Source organism: Corvus hawaiiensis, chromosome 14 (genome assembly GCF_020740725.1).
Source record: "Corvus hawaiiensis isolate bCorHaw1 chromosome 14, bCorHaw1.pri.cur, whole genome shotgun sequence".
Taxonomy (NCBI): domain Eukaryota; kingdom Metazoa; phylum Chordata; class Aves; order Passeriformes; family Corvidae; genus Corvus; species Corvus hawaiiensis.
Genome location: NC_063226.1, coordinates 17,422,739 through 17,443,702, shown reverse-complemented (window position 1 = coordinate 17,443,702; position 20,964 = coordinate 17,422,739). Strand labels below are relative to the sequence as shown.

General features: G+C 38.6%; 1 long non-coding RNA gene across 9 annotated transcripts in view; it reads right to left on the bottom strand.

Moving 5' to 3' along the window:
* LOC125333040 overlaps positions 1-20,964 on the bottom strand; it is a 181,655-nt gene that overhangs the window by 74,821 nt on the left and 85,870 nt on the right. For 7 of the 9 annotated variants that reach the window (XR_007206734.1, XR_007206732.1, XR_007206733.1 and 4 more), the window contains exon 6: positions 5,747-5,902. This is a non-coding gene — a long non-coding RNA (uncharacterized LOC125333040). Of the gene's footprint in view, positions 1-5,746; positions 5,903-7,973; positions 8,131-20,964 lie in introns of all 9 variants that reach the window. The other 2 variants (XR_007206729.1, XR_007206737.1) reach the window with 2 other exon arrangements.

Genomic DNA, 20,964 nt, shown 5'->3' with positions numbered 1-20,964 from the left:
CGCTTAAGGTTAAGATGAAAGGTTGGGGCTAAAATCCTTTGTATTTTTAAGGATCCTTTACAGATACTGTTATCCAAGGTAGACATGTATGTGTTAGAAAGACCAAAGCTTTCCATAATGAAGTTTTAGCTTTTTGACAGTTCTTTCCTGAAATAAATGTATTCACAAGAATTCACCATCTTCAATTTAAAAATTACAAAACTAAATGACCAAGTATTCTGTTTAAGAAAGTTCTCTCTTTGTCAAAGAGATTTGCCTGCTGAATATTTGAATTCTCCATTCTTTGCTAGATGGCTAATCATCTTCGTCACCTGTTGGTTTGGACTAAAAGTACACAAAGCATTTTATAGGAGCAAGTTAGCCCTAATTTTCTAAGCACTTACCATTGTAGTCTCATGAAACTCAGGTATGATCATTTTTTGCAAGACTGGAGTCATGGGCAGGTAGAGTAGACTTTGCATCAAACCTTTAAGTAACCTTTCTATCTGAAGGCAGTACATTTCTAAATCTTTTATAAAAAGGGCTTGTGTGGGGAGACAGACAGTCTATTATGTATTTCCAATTTATTAAAGATACAAATTCACAAATCTGGTGACTCAGTACAGTTCAAATTATAGTGAGTACATGTGATATCCATGTTCTTGGCTGTCATGCAAAGAACTGAAATGTGAAACTTTTTACTGCCAAATTTCTCAAAGTTATCTGCTGGGGTTTCAGGAGTCAAGAGCAGTTGCCAACCTGAGGACTTCTTTGAGTGTATTTCTGGCCGATTTATGCTCTGATTCACAGTGTGGCAGCTTATTCCTGTGAGGAACAGGCAATGTTTGATTTGATCTAATGCAAATGAATTTGTGTATTTCGATTATAACAGGGCAGCACCTTCAGTGGACCGTGGGGACAAGCCATGCTCATGAGAAAAAAGGTGTTGAGCTCGTGTGTGAGAATCAGCCTCAGCAGTTTGTAAGTCCCCACCAAGTCCTAGACCAAGCAAGGTGACTCCCTCTGAAGAGAACAGGAAAGTGAACTCCATGGATCACCTCTGCTAAGCCACAGATAATTTATCAAGATCTGTGTTTGTCCTTCCCTTCTGACTCTGTGTGTGTGCATGCTCACACATTTGTAGAAAGGCTTGGGGTGGAGCCAGGGCTGTAATTACCATTCTGTTCACTGTTGTGCTGCTTGTTTTCCCGATGTATAGCAGTGGATGTGGGCCTGGTGATGTAATAAATGGGTACAAAAGGTTAAATCTTGTTCAGCATATGGGGAGAAATTTCAGATAAAAGGAGAGTGCAGCCCGTTTGCCAAAAATCTGATTCATGCAAGAAAATCGGGGAGGAGGGATAGAGTAGAGAAAGGCTGCTGTTATTTTTTTAACAAAAGACACTAGAAGCACAGTCAATAGATTCTGTATTGACTGAAATTGCATCATTTTAAGCATAAAATTTTTGGGAAAAAATTCTCTGGAAGCAGCTATACCTTGCTTTTGCTTTCCCAGAAAACAGCTAGTTTCATGCTAGCTACATGTATTTCATGCTAGCAATCTTAACCATTTAAAAATCCGATAAATTCACCCTATGATTATTAAATAGAATGATTTAAAACGGAGTCAGAATACACAAAAATTTGTCTTTTCCCAACAATTAACTTTTGGTGTAATTTACTTTTGATCAGACTGAGGCTTTGACAGGTTGTATTATGTGGCTTCCCCTGGGGTTTTAGCATGTTCAGTGATATTTGAGTTTAGCTCATAATTAAACCCCAGAACTTTTTATAGTCTTTACTGACTGATTTAGTTCCTTCAGTGCCAGGGATGGAAAGGCACAAGATCCCTGACAAACATCATCTCAGGTGTATTGCTTAAATTGAGAGAATGAAAGACAGAGGGTAAGACAAGTTTCAGGAAAATTTCCATTAAGGTTCTGAAATGGGTCCTTGGAAATGGTTCTTTGTCTTACAGGATTCTTCTTTTCACATGAAGATACAATATGGTAAAAAGAAAATCAGTATATTTACCCCTGATTGCAGTATGGATTCCGATATTAAACCAGAAAGGGAGCCAGGCTGCCCTCCCAGTAAAGAAGCAAGAAGGCAGAAGAGAAAGCTGCTGCTCCACAGCACTGCTCAGAAAGCACCATATTACAAAAAAAGAAACTGAGGTGTGAAATTCAACAATAAAAAAATAAATCTGGCAAATAGCATGAAGGTCAGAGATAAATATAATCATGAGGGAAAGGAGAAGGAAAGTGGGGAAGAAACAAGAGAGAACCTTAGCAGAAGTGCAGCTGCAGATTGAAATGACTAAGGAACATGAAAGAGGAGGTGGGGTAATTGGATCTCTCAGTGGTAGGTGACTTAGCAATTGCATGAGTGGATACAGCCAGCTCTGTAGGACGCAGCATTTGGTTGTCATTCAGGGGGAACTGCTATTAAATTCAAAGTGAGAAGAACGACAGAAAGAGACAGTTCAGGAAACTTACTCTGGGAAGATTAAAACAGGCATTTCAGTCCAAGTCACTGTGGTGCTGACTATGTTAGCTACCTAACAGGGCTCTTTCCGTTTTCATCTGGTTTTTAGGTTTGACAGGAAGAAAATGCTTTTCACTAAAGGTATAAAGGGCAATATTTTCAAAAGTGCCCATGTGCTTTTTCAGAAGTTCCTTAGACTTAGTTTCATAGAATCACAGAATGGTTTGGGTTGGTAAGGACCTTAAGGATCATCTAGATCTACTCCCCTGACATGGGCAGGGACAGCTTCCACTAGACCAGGTTGCTCAAAGCCCCACCCAACTTCACTTTGAACGCTTCCAGGGATGACGCAGCCACAAGCTCTCCAGGCAACCTGTGCCAGGGCCTCACCAACCTCACAGTAAAGAATTTCTTCCATATATCTTATCTAAACCTACCTCCTTTCAGTTTAAAGCCATTTCCCCTTGTCCTATCACCCCATGCCCTTGTACAATGTCCCTCGCCAGCTCTCTTGTAGCCCCTTTAGGTACTAGAAGGCTGCTCTAAGGTCTCCCCAGAGCCTTCTCTTCTCTTTCCCAGGCTGAACAATCCTAATTCTCTCAGCTTGTCCCTATAGAGGAGGTGCTCTAGCTCTCTGATCATCTTTGTGGTCCTCCTCAGGAATCTCTTGAGGAGCTCTGTCTTTTTTATGTTGGGAGTCCCAGGGCTGGATACAGCACTCTGGTTGGGGTCTCTCAACACTGGACTAAAGGGGCAGACTCACCTTCCTCAACCTACTGGTCACAGTCACACTACTTTTGATGCAGCTCAGGATGTGCCAAAAAATAACATATATTTTGTAGAGTGGTCCCAGAGCTGCTCTCTTATAGTGGGAAGGGAGAGAAGGAGAGAAGAAAAAGAGAAGAACGACCCAGAGGGATGGCACTGCCACTCCTCATTTCATTGACCATAGAGGGACTCTTGACAGTTCTACAGAGCAGGTACTTTAATGCTGACAATTTCAGGTGGAAAATGGTCCATGAAAATTATCCTCTGAGTACTTTGACAGGGCAAAAAAGGGATGCAGGATTACTATACACATCAGGAGAGCTAACATAACAAAATGCATTTGATACTGGTTTAATCTGACCAAAGTGAGGTGTTTAGATGCAGTTAGGTTGTCAAAACATCAGGGTCAAGTAGACTCCCAGTAAAACACTACATTTTATTAATTTCCAGTGGACACTTAGCATCTTCTCAGAGAAATCTTTTTCCTTCAGAAATGGAATTTTTTTGTCAGAAAATCATTATGATTTTCTCCCAACTGATGGTCCTTAGGTGCTGGTATGATCTGCCAACTGTTTCTAGAACTTCTCCATAACTGTCTTAAAATTTACAGCCTCCGTTCTTCCTTTGGAAGCAGAACATATTGAATGCTTCTCTTATTCTGGTAAGAACAGCATGGCCAAAAGAAAAGTATATTATCCATCCTATTACAAGTAAAAGATTTAATTAACCTCGTGTTTATTTTCACCTATTAGTCATCTGTCAGTTGTTCTATGATAATAATTCATTTTGGTTGGCTCAACACAAGTTAAATTTGCACAAAGTGAATTTGTCTGAGCCTCAGCTGTATATGCCAGATGACAGGTAAATGTATTTGTCTTTATTGCAGGGTAGATTCCATGGAATCTCTTTGCTGGACATTCAAGCATCCGTAATACTGGACAAGAGAGTGTTAGCTGAACTGCTGGGCATTATGGAGAAGAGATCTTCAGAAAACGTAGAAATCAGAAACCAGAGGTAGATGTGGTCTCAGAATAATGCTAGATGAATTGTCTCAGAAGAGAATAACATGCTTTCGAACCCATAAGAACATTTTTAAGGATGCTGTGAAGTGTTACCATAGTCTTTGACATTAATTGCTGTCCAAATATCTAAGTTTTATGAGTCAGTTGTCATGGACTGTACCTATTACACTGAGTAGACAAACCAGGTAGTGATAAGAACTATTGCCATGCAATCTGTGAACCCCAAAGCTCTTGCTGTTTGGATAGTCATAATTTATATTTTCCTGCCATTACTTATTTTGATTTGTGTGGGGTGTGAGACTAGGACAAGACAGGGGAGTTAAAAATTTCGTGTTGTTTTTATGAGATGTGACAATTTGAGGGATTAAAGCTTGGGAACTTGTTAGAAAATATCTGTTATTTTCTTCTGTGGTCTCTCATATTCCATGTTGGTGTCTTTGGGAGCAGTCAGGACTGTGGTGCTTTGCTGAAGAATTGTTCTGCTGAAGTTCCTCGCTCAGAGGAAAATAAGATGCAGAAAAGCACACTATAGCTTCTTTGAGGACCTAGAAATCCTTTTTTACTTTTCCCACTTCTGGTAAACATATTTTCAGTCTATCATTTCCCCAAAGCAATATATTAGGATTTTTTTTTTTCCAGAAACAGGTTTTGTTTTCAAAACCATTTATTTAAAAATAAACTGCCTTTTTTTCTAAATCACGTGTGTTCCTTCAAGCGAGCTGTGCTCCATGTACACTTAGGCTCCTCTGCTTTTTACAACTAAAGATCACATGTGAAAGACCTTTTCTCTTTGTGCAATGAAAGCAAAGAATTGCTATATCACACATTATTGAGGTTATGAAGAGGCATTTAATTTTTATTTATATCTCTCATTAAACACCATAAAAATCCACTCAAAGTTGTTCTCTTAGTTCTGAGTTTATGCTGCAGAATTTAGAAATAATTTTCAGTGCTTCTTGGTCCACTGAAGTGCCACCTGGACTTCCAAGTATGACGGAATAAACCTAGAAATAATCTTTTTCACAACACACCATCTTTTTGGTGTTCAGTAACTCTATCTTCCCTTTCTTTCTCCTTGCTAGCCCAGCCAATATTCACATTAGCTGAGATATATTTGCTTTGTAATTGAATTTCAGTTTAATGTATTACTGGAAATTACTTTTGAAAAAAATCGTAAGGGAAGAGGCCTCAATACCACTTTCCCAAACTGAAAAATAACTTCCTCTGCATATACACCATCCAGATTTGTTAGATCTGTCTTCCTAACACAAAACACAGGCTGCTGGCTTAAAAAGAATAACTGATAGTTAACCTCTTGGGCTAGAGAAAAGATTCAGCTTTCACTGTTTTTTGAGTTTGTTTTCTTTTCTGCTTGTGCCAAAACAGTTGAAAATGAGAAAATGTAAGGGATGTGCTTTCTTCACAGCTAGGTGCCCAGCAGTTGCTGCTAGCAGAGCATATGGCAGTAATAAATGGTGGCTGGGACATACCTGTGTTCAGTGGTCCCTGTTCCTTCTGTTCTGGGTAGGGGTGGCTGCAGAGTCCTTTTGTTCCTGAATGCTGTCACCTTCTAGCTGGCTCTGGAATAGCTTCTGATTTTCATCCTGGAGTCATTGCAGTATCATTTGTGAAAGAGGGTGTAAAATCTGCAGGCACAGTATGGATAGCAATACCAGTTAAGCACTGTCTTGTTTTTGCTTCTCATTTAATGGTACATGTATGCATTTAATATTTATATGTTGGTCTGAAAAGCTGGTTCTGTGTAGGCAAATTTACCTTTTTTCTTTCCTTTTTAATTGAAGCAAATCATATTCCTCTGATGTCTTGTTTCCATGCCAAGTTTTCTCCAATTAAGAAAAAAAAAAAACAATAATCCCCAGGCAACCCTGTTACCCTTATTCATAATTAAACCATCACACCTGAAACATCCAGCAGGCTGCTTGTGAGATTTCTGAAGTACAGGGAGAAGCCACAATAATATCTTTGGGCTGAGTGCCAGCACACAGAGATGTCTAACTAGGAAGTGAACCAATATTTTATAGGAAGTAGAAAGGTGTTTCCTGATTAAGCAATAATTGAACATGCAGCTCAAGGAAAAAGTGAATATGAGGACATATAGTTGCTTTCCCACTGTAAAACGATTCCATCATTTAGACACAAGTTCTACTTTGAGAAAAATATGGATTTTTAATTTTTTTCTCTTTTTTTTTTAATATGCAGCTTCTGCATGGTACATGACTATGTTGCATTTCAATGGAAAGGTCTGAGGGGAGCCATTGAAGCTTTCATATTCTTGTTATTTGCATTAAGGACAGTTCTGCTAAGACATACCTGATACAATTCAGAGCACAGGCAAATAAACTCCAACCTGTGGCACTCTGTAACTTCATAAATGTATTTCTCCAAAAAGTTGCTTCTCTTTTTTAGAGCTGTTACAGAGAGCTGTAGAATCTGGGAGAGTCAATCACCTGCCCTGGGGAACCATTGACGCTGCCTCAACAATAGTAGACAGGAAGAGAACTGACTGAAGTTAGGTTGTTTCTGGTTTTTTTCCCTCATAATATTCCTTTAAATAAAAATCTATTTCCAAGTAGAATATCTCACTGGAGAAGAATATGATTTAAACTCTTTTTTCTTCTTCCATGCGTTGCTAAGAACCCAGAGGCTTTATAATTACCTTGTAGCTGAAAAATCAATGGGTCAGTGGATGTAACTGGCTTCTCTTGGTTTGAAAATATATGCGATTTTCTCAGTACTACTGTTCTTTCAGCAAAGAAAACTTTTTTTTTTTTTAAATATTGATAGGAAAAGTTTTGAGAGGGAAATAGTCAACCAATAAAAAAGAGAAAATGGAGACATGAGAGGGGGGGAAAAGCCTCAACACTCCTACCAATGCTTGAAATTGGGAAGAACATTTGAAAGATATTTTTAGCTGTTTTGTTGAAGAATTATTTTTATTTCCTCCTTTTCTGTCTTCAGAAAAGGATTTTTGATAGTGAAGCCATCCTGCTCCTAGCAACAAATCCTCTTACAGGAGCCTCACCTATGTTTTTTGGGGTTTTTTTCCTGGTGCCTTGTATTATCAGCAACACTTTTTGTATTTCCCCTTGCTTGTTTCCTAAAGATAATTATAAAATATGGAAATCTTTCTGTGACCCTGTCTTGTTCCTATGAAATACATTATCCTTGTAGACTAAAGTAATTGGCTTTTGCAGGAAAACACCATTAACTTGGCATAGCATTGTCTCTTACAACCCATACTCAGGGTCATTAAATTGTGTCCTCGTTAACAGTGAAAATTCTAACCTCTGTTGCATGTGTCCCAGCACGACAGCTCCAAGTCCTCAAATTTTACATGAAATTAAGGAATAGAGTAAAAGCATGCTTGTTTATGAATGCACCATAGATCAGTGTAAATATAAGAGCTTTAAGAGATGCACCTGCAGCATGGGTAAAACTGGGTGTAAGCCAGTCTTAAACTGGAGTTTTCAGGGCATGGAGTGTTACACACAAATCTGGGGGTGCTGGTAAGACATTGTTAGTGCAAGAGCTGACATTTGTGCTGTTAAAAATGAAGCCTGAGTTTTGGAGATTAAAAGTTGGATGGTTCCCAGTTACATTGGAATACCTACCATAATTTTTGGATTTATTACCTGAATTCTCCCTTAAGAAGGTTTTTTAACTGTTGTTTGAAACTGGGACACCTGAAGTGCTCACCTGAGACTGTGTGTGGAGAGGAGGCAGCTGCAGAGGGTGATTTGTACCAGGCAGGATCTGGAATGCAATCTGGAGCATCACTCCCACCCAAAAAGCTGCAGAGGGAGCAGAGAATGATGAGGCCTTTGATTTAGGCAGGTCAGCGAGATGCCCAAAGCTGGAAGAACTGCAAGTAGACTGAAGTTCTTTCTTGGATTTTAGCATTAATTACCTTTGTCAGAACAATTCAGAAAAATGTTTGATCTCTTCTTTATGATTAATGTTCTTTATGATTAATGATACTTCCCCCAGCCCAGCACTGTGCAAATGGCTGTTGCTGCCTGCAAAGCAGGGATGTGTGCAGGGTTTAAATTCTCACAACCACTGCAACTAAGTAAATGTTTCTGTCCTATTTTATATGTGGGGAAATTGCAGTGCAGGAAAAAAATTAACTGACTTGCCTACAAGGTACCCTGTGGCTCAACAGATTAAACATTAATGCAGGATTTCATTGAGTATAATTCTGCTCTGGGATTTCTTTTTGTTCATTTCCTTTGTTTGGCAGAGGTTTGAAGTTTTGATGCTCTTTTCCTCAGTTTTCCTAAAAGCGGTTTTTATGTTACCTTTGATTCAGAACGCTTGAGGGTGGCTTTAAAATTCTGGTTGAATTGGAATAGGAAAACCTTCTGTATATTGGATCAGTTCATTTCAAAGCCAGAAAGGCTGCTTTAGTCAGTGAACGAGTGCTTATAGCACCTCTTCCATCATCCCCACCAGCCTGTCTGACTGAACTCATTCAGTGTCCCAAGTTATTGGGGAAGCCTAGAGAAAGATGCATCTCACTTGATGTGTCACTGCTTCACTGCCTCTGGCATGCTGGCCACAAGCATTGAAACACTTTATTCTTCTTAATCTAAACTACAATTTTAATCCCGCTATCAAAATTTGGTGGTTCTGTTGACACATTTTTCATTCAATTACTATATTTACTATACCTACATTAGGACAGTATAATCAAACCAAATAATGTGCTAATTTTGCCAGTTTCTGAACTTCTTATACATTTTTGCAAGAAATTTGGTTGGCATAGTAGGATTGAACCACTGAATTTCTGAGCCAAAATTATTAATTGTTCACAACAACCTGTTCCAGGTGGGTTTATAAGAGGAATTTTTTAGTTAGAGGATTTATTCAGTCAGGTAGGCATTCATACTCTTATTTTGGGTACACTTACTTGAGTAGTTGCATCTTTTTCTCATTAAAGTAATTTTCTTCTTAATTTTTTGTGAAATGAAGGTTTAAACCCCTGAGCCATTGTTATTTAATGGGGTCTTTTAAATTTTTTTTTAATATTTTGTAACTCTGAAAAGCCGTAATGAAATGTTCTGGATCTCCTCTATTCTGCATAATTTATTCTGAATTGAAAGAATTCAACATTCAATTGTTCTAGTTCTGTCCAGTAAAGAATAGCTCTTGAGACAGGTTTGGGTTTTTTTTAACTCTCATTATTGACTTATGTCTGCTTCTATCAACGCCAAGGAAGTTTTTACAGGTATTTAAAAAAACAAACCCCAGTAAAACTTTCACATTATTTGAATTAACAGTGACAGGGCATAATTCAATAAAAATAGCCAAAATAATGAATCTGAAATGAGAAACCATAGCCATTTTGATACAAATATAGGCAGGGAATCTATTTATCCTTTCTTATTTATATTACTTGCCTACATACAGAAAAAAAAAAAAAAGATGGTTCTTTACCTGCCCTCTGGGCAAAAACGGTGAACTATATAAGGCATTTTCTCCCCCTCTTTTCAGATTACTTTAATTGGGTAGTTTGATAAAAATCTCTGTTTAGATACAGGAACTGAAGATGTTGCAGCTGTGTGAGTGAATGGGCACAGGAGGAAATATCCTGAGGATATTGCAGCTGTTTACAGGGATAAAGAATATATAGATTTTTCCTCACAAAATTGCAGGGTTTTTTTCTTAACATTATCTTATTGTCTATTGTAATTTTAGTTCTTTCTTTTGTCTGGTTTCATAAGAGTCTGCTTGACTGAGGCTTTCCCCTTCATCTTAAGAAAAAAGTAAAACCTAACAATGGATGATATGCTCAGAGAGGACAAATTAAAGCTGAAAAATTAGAGTGGAAGAGAATCACACATGTACAGAGAAAATACAACAGAAATGCTCCCAGAGAATGTATTAAACTGAAGTTTTGAAGACATTTATATGCTGCCATCTTTGTAGGCCAAGCCATGGTACTTTAAGAGGAATTTTTCAGTTTCCTGTCAGAGACCAGGTTTGGGACCCATCACAGTGATGGAAGAGGATCATGGGCAAGGGGGAATCACCTAAAATCTGTGGTATTTGCTGCCTTATTCTAAGTTTAATTTGTTTGTATTTTCATGCCCAGCAGATACTAAATCTGGAAAGGGCAATACTTATAAGGAAAAGACCCTTCTATAGAAGGGAATTTTACAGGTCTGTAAATGCTGCTAGAGAGTTTGGAGTAGAAAATTTGACCTGTATTTTTGTGACTTTAGGCACTTAATGTTGCTGTTAGGTATCTAACGATTCTAAAAAGCCCTTTCAGCTGTCTGCATGTCTTCCTGCTGCACATTTGAAAACCCAGAGCAAGTCCTGTCTTATCAGAAATACCCGATCAAAGGGGAGATTTAACAAAGAAAAACTTGATTGAAAAAGTAGTAATAGAAAAGGCAGTGGTTAAAGACCAGTAATTTTTCAGTTCATCTTAGAATTATAAAAACAATTTAAAATAAAATACCATTCCTGTATTTTATCCAATGAAAAATTATGCCCTGAAGGATGCTTAAAATTAGTTTTCCCACTCAATTATAAAATGTCACCTCATAATTCTGCTTCCACGAGTGCACGTGCCCCTGTTGTTTAACAGAACACATAATTAAAAAATATTTTTTCAATATTCAGAAATAATTTTCCTTTTCATAGCTTTAATTCAGAACTGATGTTAACCTTTCAGTCTTCCAGTTAGCCATCAATTTGTTCTCCTTTGTTTCAGTCTGCATAGATCAAGAAATCTTATACATAGGCACAGGCTGACTTGCAGAAGTCAAGAATTCTCAGCCTTTCTTCATGTGAAGATGGATACAAATATTGTCACTGGAATTTTCTTTTGCAGGCCTGGAATATTATATTTCTTTCACTATTATGTCTAAGGAAAGAAACAGAATAACTAGACAGAAAATGCCAGCTGCAGTGTGAGAGTTGACTGGGCCTCCTCTGCCTGAGGATCTCACCTGGATGAAGCATGGAAACCTAATTTTTCTTATGTGTGGTGATTCATTTTCCTAAAGGCTTTATCTTCTTTGGTAACTGCAGTAAAATCTGATTCTAATCCTATGTCTGATTAGCATTAGAATATTTTTGTCTGGTATTTGTATTCATCACCTGTTTCATTAGGACAAATAGATTTACTCTGCAATGTGATGGTGTTTTAAATAGTTTACATGGATTCCTCTCCTCTCCATCATCCTTAGTTCACGTTCATATGGCAACTAAACTTTTTCTGAAAGGTATCAATAGTCAGACAAAACACTCATTATATTTTTAGATTGAAAGAGCAAGTGTCCAATAAACAGCAGCTGAAGTTTCAATTGGCTGATGAGACATTGTCTATTTAAGTACCAAACACCTGTCTGAAAAATCTGGTTTTATCTAGATAGGACTAATGCTCTTCAAATCCAACTTATTTGGGGTCTGCATGTTCTCTGATCACTCAAGTAAGGAACTATGATTCATTATCTTTTAGTATTCACCTGCTTCAGAAATTCTTCATTATATAAACATCTTCAAGAAACACAGAGAAGCTTAAAAACTATCAAGGTGGGTTTTTTATATTATGAGATTTTATATCTACCATTACAAAAAGAGCATTGTTTTATTTATTTTCCCAGAGGGAATATTTATATATCATTAGGAGTTCACAGTAGTTCTTTTCCCTGGTAGATCTATGTGATTTCCAAAACAAGCTGAGTACATTAGGGGTTCTTTTTGTTTGTTAGTTGTTTGTTTTTACCTGTTGCTCTAAATAGTGTGGTGTTCTCATGAATAGAAACTCTTGGTCTTGTACAGCTCAGAAAATTGTCAGAAGTTCCATATTTTTACTTTGATCCCCCTACTCAGGGAGAGAGCAGCTGGCATAGGATGGATAGAGCAGAGGAGGATGCCCTAGTGGTGGCATCATTAAAGGACCCCCAGCAGATGGGAGCTGCTCCCTAGGGAAGGGGGTCAAGTACTGGTAATGGTCAGAGTGCACTGGGACTGAACTGGGAGCCCAGCAGTGAGTCCAGCAAGGTGTGGGAGGCAGGTGTGAGGAGCTGAGGCAGAGCCAAAATCACTGAGAGAGAGGAGGAGGAAGGAAAATCAAAGTGGAGGTGGGGATGTGGAGTAGGAGTTGTAGAAAACATATCTGATCTTGGAGGCAAAAGCAGAGGTCTGGGATTAAGAAATGGGGGCACAGATTTGTAGAAGAGAATGAGTTGGCTCAGGAGTGGGAGAGAGAGAGCAGTAGCAAGGGTCCCAGGGCTGGGGAGCCCCAGGGGAAGCCCAGAGGGGCTGGAGAAGGCAGCAAATCAAGAAGGAGGCATATGCCAGGAAAGGAAGCCATGCATTAGAAAATTTGGAGAACATAAACCTCAGTGTTGGCATGTGTGTATGTATGATATAGGTACACCTCAGACGGGTAGATTGGTCAATGTCTAATATTTTTTAATCTTTGAAAACAGAGATGTGAATATAATAATTGGTATCAAAATAGTTACTTCAATTTCATTTTTTATTGTTTGAGAAACCAAAATGATTTCCTCACCTGTTCCTCTGTCTTCTCACTGTGTTGAGGTGAATGAGTATTTTAATGAACTCATTTCTCTTTTAAATCATTAAATATATTCATGCTTGATAATATGCATCAGTTCTTTCTGTGGGGGAGATTATTACTAGAAATAATGTGGTGCATTAGAATTGCATTAGGATGTAGACTTAGGCCATATTTAACTTCCTCCTGAGCTCCGTGTTGTGCAAACAGGGTACAAAATAGATGTAGTCCAAGGCAGAACCTGACAGGATGAGCTTGTGACTGCAGGGGTCAGCAAAGAAGCTGCTCAAGTTCTGCCCCTCTCAATCTGCTCCGATTTCCTTTGCTCTGTGGAGCACAGTACGCTCGGGTAGAACCAGCACACACACTCTGAATTAATCAGTCAGCTCAGCATTAATAATTCAGTGCAAATTACAAAGAGCTGATCTGCAAATATCCTTCCGAAAGTCAACGGTAGAGCTCTCTTTCACTTTCCAGCTGCAAAAATCTAAACCTCACTGGAAAAAGATTGGAAGACCCTGAAACCTATGGTGTTATACTGGGAGTCACACTGGAATTGTGACCTTTTGTGTGTTTTAATGAATCAGCAGGCTGATGGAGAGAGGATGGGCAACAGGATCTTTCTCCACGAAGGGATGTTTAGCAGTTTTGGGTTATCTGAGCTTCCTGTGGGATGCTCTGCATGCACAAGGATTTAAAGATAGACCTCTAGCTCTGGGAGATAAGTAACATTAGTCAGGATGGAAGAATAATATTTTTTTCTGACAAGGGTAAAAATCTGAGGATCTTTGGTTACATTTCAAATCCATTCTCACTGCTAAATGGGTTTTCCTTTAAGTCCAGCATTTCTGCAAAGGAGAAGTCTATGTCAGTGAAATTCTCTGTCAGGAAACCATTTTCTTCTGAGCAACCCAAGTTCTTGTGTGTTTGAGCCAACAATAAGGAAGGGGAACTGAAACCTGGCCAAGGAGGGCCATGGTTTTGTTGTTTGCACTGGGCAGCAAAGGGACTGAGGTTGGCCAACTCAGTTAATGGTCAGCTGAAATGAAACATTTCATTTCAGGTCAGCAAAATGGAATAAAACATTTCAGAATTTTTACATGCATTTTTTATGGGTTTTTTTTGTTTGTTGTTTTTTTTTTGTTTGTTTGTTTGTTTGTTTGTTTTTGTTTTTAATGCATAGATTGGATACAGCAGTACCAGTTATTTTATGTGCTATTAAAAACATGTCAAATTCCTGGCTGATGTGAAAGATTTCTTTTTTTGGTCACCTCTGTATTAAATGGGAAACAATAATTCAGAAGGTAAATTATTTCTTATATTCTCAAATACAGGCAGTAATGTTATTTTGTAGAAAAATGTGCACATTCTGGACTTCTTTTAAAAATGAAAATATCTCTTCTGAGAAATCAGAAAATGACACTGCGGACCATTATTCTCATCTTTGTTGAAGAGCAGTTCTCAATATGAACCACAGCTGATGCTCTGGTCTGTGAATTGAAGAGGCCATTGTCCTGTATCCAATAAAGAATAGGCCCACTTATGAATCCTCCCTTAACCTTTTCCTTTTTTTTCAGTACCTTGGGGTTGGAGAGCTATTCCAGTTCCTAGTTTGCTTTTAGCATCACCATTGCCTAGTGAATTGTTCCCTATCCAGTATTTTTGCAGTTTATTCTTCCTGCCCAAGTGTTAAACTTTACAGCTATCTTTATTGAATGGCATCTTATTTTTGGTCTGGAGTGTTTTCTGTCTGTCAAAATCATTTTGAATTGTAGACCTGTCCTCCAACATGCTTGAGACCCTTCTGTGCTTAGTGTCACTTGTGATTTTAACATCTGTATTTCCTATGCCACCACACACTTTGGTAATGCTTTCTATAATTAAGGTGTATGTCAAAGAAATTTATTGTAGTCATTAAAAAGAAAAAAAAATCCAAAAAGATAGACAGGGGAAATCATTTTTCTTTTGGCAATAACACATTCAGATAGTCAGCAACACCTATTCTAAACTGAAACATAATCTTTCATTCAAGACCCTCAAATCCCCCTAAGATTTTCAGTTGCAACATAGCCTGGAGCCACGGAGACTAGAGAGCTCCCAGGTTAATTTGCTGTGTTGTGCAGCATGTGCTGCATATACAAAGGCCCAGTCTTGGTTGTCCCACAGGAATATTTGATAATAAACTCAATTTGTGACACTAATAGCAAATAAACTGTCTAAAAGAAAATGAAATTTGATTGCCTTCAATTCCAGGAATATAGAGAGGTTTGTTTACCCAAGTCACAGAGTTTCTGGTTGCTAAGAATGAATCTAATAATTTAAAGCCTTTGGACCTGGACTCCGATGTACTGAATTTTACCAAAGGCTCTGTGCCTAGTGTGACTTATATTCAGCATCTTAGCCAAGGGGAATTAGAGGGACTTAATGTATCCAAACCCAATATACAATCAGTGCCAGAGGGCATTTCTTGCTCTCCGAGGAGAGACTCAGTGACTAAAGAGGGAGACAGGATAGCTGCTAAAAAAGAGTCACAGCAGGCTGGAATAAACCTCATCCCACCACACCTCTTTGCACAGTCACCTGTCATAATGTATTTCTATATCCATGGATACTTAGATGATTTTCAAGCCTCAGTTCTTTTGGTAATAATGGAGAAGTGGATTGAGAGCATAGCAAATAAATTAAATTACTTATGTAGGAGGCAGTGAAATATGACTAAATGCACTGGGATCTTGTTGTTCCTGATGATGCATCTGAATCATTCACCTCTTTTGAGCCATTCAGTTTCCTGGTGGACACACTCTTAGGAGAGAGGTTCACTTGAACACTACCTACAAGGATGTGTATGCTTGAGTAAATCTAATTTAGAAAACATTAGCAATTATATGGAAGCTTGTTTATATTTAGGTTGTTATCATTCACTGAATTTATAATGTGTTTGGACTGCATTTGTTTTGTGGGGTTTCTGGTACTGTAAATAATGTAATCAGAGTTGATAGCCTTTGTTTTTGTACCACATGTATGCAACAGCAATGAAAGGAAAATCTTCAGTGGGAAAACAGTAAAAGAAATATTCCCATCCTCAAAGTTGGTCTGTAAAAATAAAAAAAAAAAAAAACAACCAAACCCAAATGAAAAGTGAAGGTGAAAAGGATGTATGAATTTTAAGAATTTATCACTAAATATCACACATTAGAATTTAAATGTCTCACAAAATTTAAAAAAAGTCTGTTCAGTAGTTGCCCCTAATTTCATAACTTTCTGTGCTACCTGAGGGGGTTGTCACACTGTGTTTGGTCTGCAGGAGCAGTAAAGTCTCAAAGCGAATGAGGAGCTGTTCTCCCTCCTGCATAACCGTGCTGAGCAGGACAGCAAACACCTGATCCCAGTGTGAGCTCCACATTTCTATGTGAACAATAAGGTTTCCCTGTTCCTTTCTACAGTGCCACCTGTGTTTTCAGAGCTCTCCAGAGCCAGGTGGTGACCTGATGTAAATCGAGGCCGCTCTGCTCACTTCCCACCAGAAACACGTGGGTTTAGGGTTGTGCTTGGATTGACTCGATTGTATCCTCATCTCTAATATTGCAATGAAATGTGGAATGTAGGCTGAACACAGTTCAGTTCAGTGCAGTTTTTAGGGCCCAGACTACTCAACTTCTTTTGATGCCATGAAGATTTTTGCCCTTTCTTTTATACCCCTGTTATACCTTTTTACAACTTCTGTATTCCCAGTGCTTTTTGCCTACATTCTTGGACTTGTTTGTCAAGCTGAGAGACTCAACATTTTAGAAGCTTCGTAGCCAGGGATCAGTGTGCCCCAGACCCCAAGGTCCTCTCCAGAACACATTCTGTAAACCAAGATAGAACCATCCAGGGGAAGGTTCCTTGGAGAGGGGGGCTCACTCGAGCCTCTCATTGGGGAATCTTTGATAGATCTGCTAATTAGTAAAGCCTATAATGTTATACCCAGTGTTGGGGGAGGGGCAGACAGAGATACACTCTGGGGTGCATCTTGATGCACATGACCTGGACGTGTGCACCTAAGGATCCTTAAAATAAATACCAAGGTAAAATCCCTTTTCTCCTTCTAACCGTGTATGCCTCTTGATTTTAAGACCAGGAAAAGGCATCACTTTCATTTCAGACTTTTCCTGTATGATACTATTCCCTTCCTAGTGGCTTCTCCTTCACAGTTTTGGCATAGAGTTCTGAGCTGATACAGATTCCCTGGAGGACTTTCAGTCCCACAGGCTCCATACTTCCATGGGTGCTAACAATTTGTCTCTTATCTGGTAATTGAAATAACGTAGATGTGAGGTTAGAATGAAAAAAAAAAAGAAAAAGATAGAAAATGGACTGTTCTTTGTATTAATTAACTAAAGAGAAATAAGGAGATGATGAAACACTATAAACAGATTTGTATACAATTTTCGAAATGTGTTTCCTCATCATTAAAATGTACTTTGGACAGAATATTCCTGTCCTGGGTGTTACTGTTCTAGATTAGGGACATCCACCTATGTCTGTAGCCACATCTGCTCTTTTCTGAAACCCTTTTCATCTTCTGGGGTCATTCTCTGAGATCATATCAACCTTTCACCCTGCTTCTGCTTTAAAAGACTGGGTTTTACAGATTTTTTTTTAATATACTTCACCCTCAACCTCCCCTTTTTTGTCTTTTTCTGTGATTTAAGACAATCTGACATCTTCAAATTTCATCCATCTTGTCATAATAATGTGTTTTCAGTCAGATGGGCACTTAAGGGTTTTTTTCCTCCTCTACTGTTCCTACTGTGGTAAATAACCAACTTGACCCTGCTGACAGAGTTCTTTACATGTGCACATTGGTGTATTCAAAACACAGCCAATAATTCTTGAATTTTGCATAGATGTTTTCTGCAGTCACTTACTGCAAAGACCTGGGAAGCAGATGAAGGTACTGTGAACCTCTGACAGACTGGTAAAAAATAATTTAGTAATCTGCTTCTGCAAAACTGCTTTCAGGTAGTTTTTTCCAGAAAGAATTTTCTCAGTTGATAAGGCTATTTTTTGGTTGTCAAAGCATTGTATCAAGATTCAGGTACCATAAAGCTTCTAAACATTCTCTTGTTTCTAAAAACCATCATAATTATTTATAACGTGACAAATTATTATTTTCTTTAATATTTAAATGGTTGCTATTTTAGGCAGTATCTGAACAACAAAGTAATTTAAATTCTCTGATGTTATTTCTCACCCATTGATGTGCTTGCTCTAAATCCAAAGCAATTTATGGATCTCAGATAATTTTCCTGTAATGCTTTCCATTCATTGTTCAATTTTTGAACCTATAACATTTTCTGCTAGCTATGCACATTCATAGTCCTTTCTTAGCTGATATCCATCTAACTCTGAAGTGCAATTATATTGTATTTCCTGTTTGCAAGTATAAAAAGTCTATATTGACCCTAGTGGGATAGGAACCTATTGCTGGTACAGTAGTCTAATAAATCTTGGGGTTGGAATATGTCTGCTTTAATTTTCACTGTAATCAATTAAGCTTTGAGGTTAGCACTGCTAAGGTTTAATTCAGCTGGCTGTTTGCAGAAGTCTATGAGCTGTCTTTTCTGAGGGATTGCTTGTGATATTAGGATGCAGTAGCAGAGGAGTAAATCTATACACAAGATCTAAATTTGGGCACAAGCTATAAAATGAGGGTTGAACTACACAGATGGGTAATTTATTAATTTAGTGTCTGCTTTTTGATCAAAAGTCAGTTTATAAGGCTTAAGAACAGGTGATTTTTAGTTTGTATGGAAAACTTGTATACATATATTACTCAAATTTCACATGACTTGTTTGTTTTGTTTTGGGGTTATTTTTAGCAATTATTTTAAATATGAATAATGACTCATGCATTAGTCAGACTGTTGATTTGAAGATTCACTTCCAAATGCCATGTGGTAACACAGTTCCTGCTACTACTTCCACTTGTTTTATTCTTTTCCTTTTCTCCATCTAAGTCTCAGAAATTCAACTGTATGATCCCTCACTGTCTGGCACTCCTTCAGAAATGGCAGTCAGCCTGCAGATACTGTTTAGCTATCAAAATACTTAAGCTCAGAGCCTCAGGAAAACATGAAGCACTTCCCCCAGAACAGTAAATGTGATATCCCCGTTGATTTAGCCATCCAGGAAAAGCACTCCTAAGCTGGTTTGCACCACGGAGTTACAAGAACACCAGGGCCCCCAGAAGTTATCCTTCCCAAGGGCTTTATGAAGCACTGCTGGAGGGGGCATTAGCCAAAGTGGCTCCCAACATCATGGCAAAGGTCAGCAGTGGCCAGACCCAAATCCCCCAGGCTGACTGTGACCATAAGAGCCTCTGTCTGCAGGGAGCAGCCCCAGGTGTCACCCACCTGCCCCACACACTGAGCAGTTCCCCTTCAGTGCCTCCCTCCCTTTCCCAGCACTATCCCTGTGCTATTTTCCATCACACAGACTATGCTGTGCACTCACTGGGCTGACCTATGTGCAGCAGTGTGGGTGGAAATCTTTCTTTCTGATGAGCTGGTCCCTCACAAGTTTCCTGTATCTGTGACAGAACCAGAATAATAAGAGTTCTTTTCTTGTCTCTCTGCTCCATTTGCTTCCCCCCCTCACCCCCTCCCCCTTTTGTTCCAGCCTAAATGGAGTAGAGGATGCCACTGCTGTGGGAAATAAATTTCTCTTTCCCTGTGGAACATGGAAACAGTAAAATGCTCCAGGTGTTCATTTTTCCAGCCCCCATACAAGTCAATCATTGTAAAGCCTGAGCAATAGACAGCATCTCCTGTTTGTTAGAACAAGGTGGTATTTTTTTTTTTTTTTGCTCTGAGTGGCTTTTCATCTAAAAGCAAAGATCCATTTAAACTGAAGAGTTCTTGTGGCATTATATTAGTTTTATCAAAAGTTCCATAGCAAGGAATAGTGAAAAAGCAGAACCCATCCTTACCCCAGGCAGCCAGGACCATGGGGTCAGAGCTCTTAGCTGACATGGGAAGTGCAGCACAGCTTCCTGCTGTCCCTAATTTAGAGGAAAGTCTGGAAAGCCTTCCAGGATGCTGGATGCACAACCTTAGTGTCAGGCACCTCAGAACATTCCTTGGTTCAAGACTCTTTGAAATTCTTTACATGGTCCTAGTTCTAACTTCAACACTTCTTTGAAAGCAAGAACAGTTTATTTTGTTACAAGCTCTAGCATTGTGTCTCATCAGGAAGAGATTCAAAACAATAATATTATAAACCCTGTTTTTTCTCTTCTGTGGTTTTTTTTCTCCCCCAGAAAAACCACAGAAGACTGAGTTTGAACCTTTATATAGAATCTGCATTATTCTTCTGATTTTAAGAGGCAATGAATCAGACCAATGGTTAACATTGCACATTAGCAAGGTAGTTTTTTAGTCTCTAAAAGGGGGAAATGATGCCATAAAGATTTTTGCCTTTTCTTTCATACCCCTATTGTACCTTTTTACAACTTCTGCATTCTTAGTGCTTTTTGCCTGCATTCTTGGACTTGTTTGTCAAGCTGAGAGACTCAACATTTTAGAAGCTTCGTAGTTAGGGATCAGTGTGCCCCAGACCCCAAGGTCCTCTCCAGAACATATTCTGTAAACCAAGATAGAACCATCCAGGAGAAATTTCCTTGGGGAGGGGGGGGGCTCACTTGAGCCTCTCATTGGGGAATCTTTGATAGATCTGCTAATTAGTAAGACCTGTAATGTTATACCAGATCTTTTGGGGCATAGATTTGGCGGGGTGCATCTCGATGCACATGACCTGGACGCGTGCACCTAAGGATCCTTAAAATAAATACCAAGGTAAAATCCCTTTTCCCCTTCTAAGCGTGTATGCCTCTTGATTTTAAGACCAGGAAAAGGCATCACCATCATCTCTGATACTCAAGGGTGTGTGTCTCTATATCCCGTTTTCCATCAGCCACCAGTAGTTGGCTGATCTTATTTCAATGCATTATTATACTAACACAAAAGTAGCACATTTCTTAGCTGGATAGACATGTTGCTATTTATGGCTTTTTTGTCATGTATATTTATGAGTTTCTAAAATGGTGTGTCCAATTTCAGAACTTCTTTACTGTCCAAATCTCATGAATTATAAAGTATATGTTTTAAC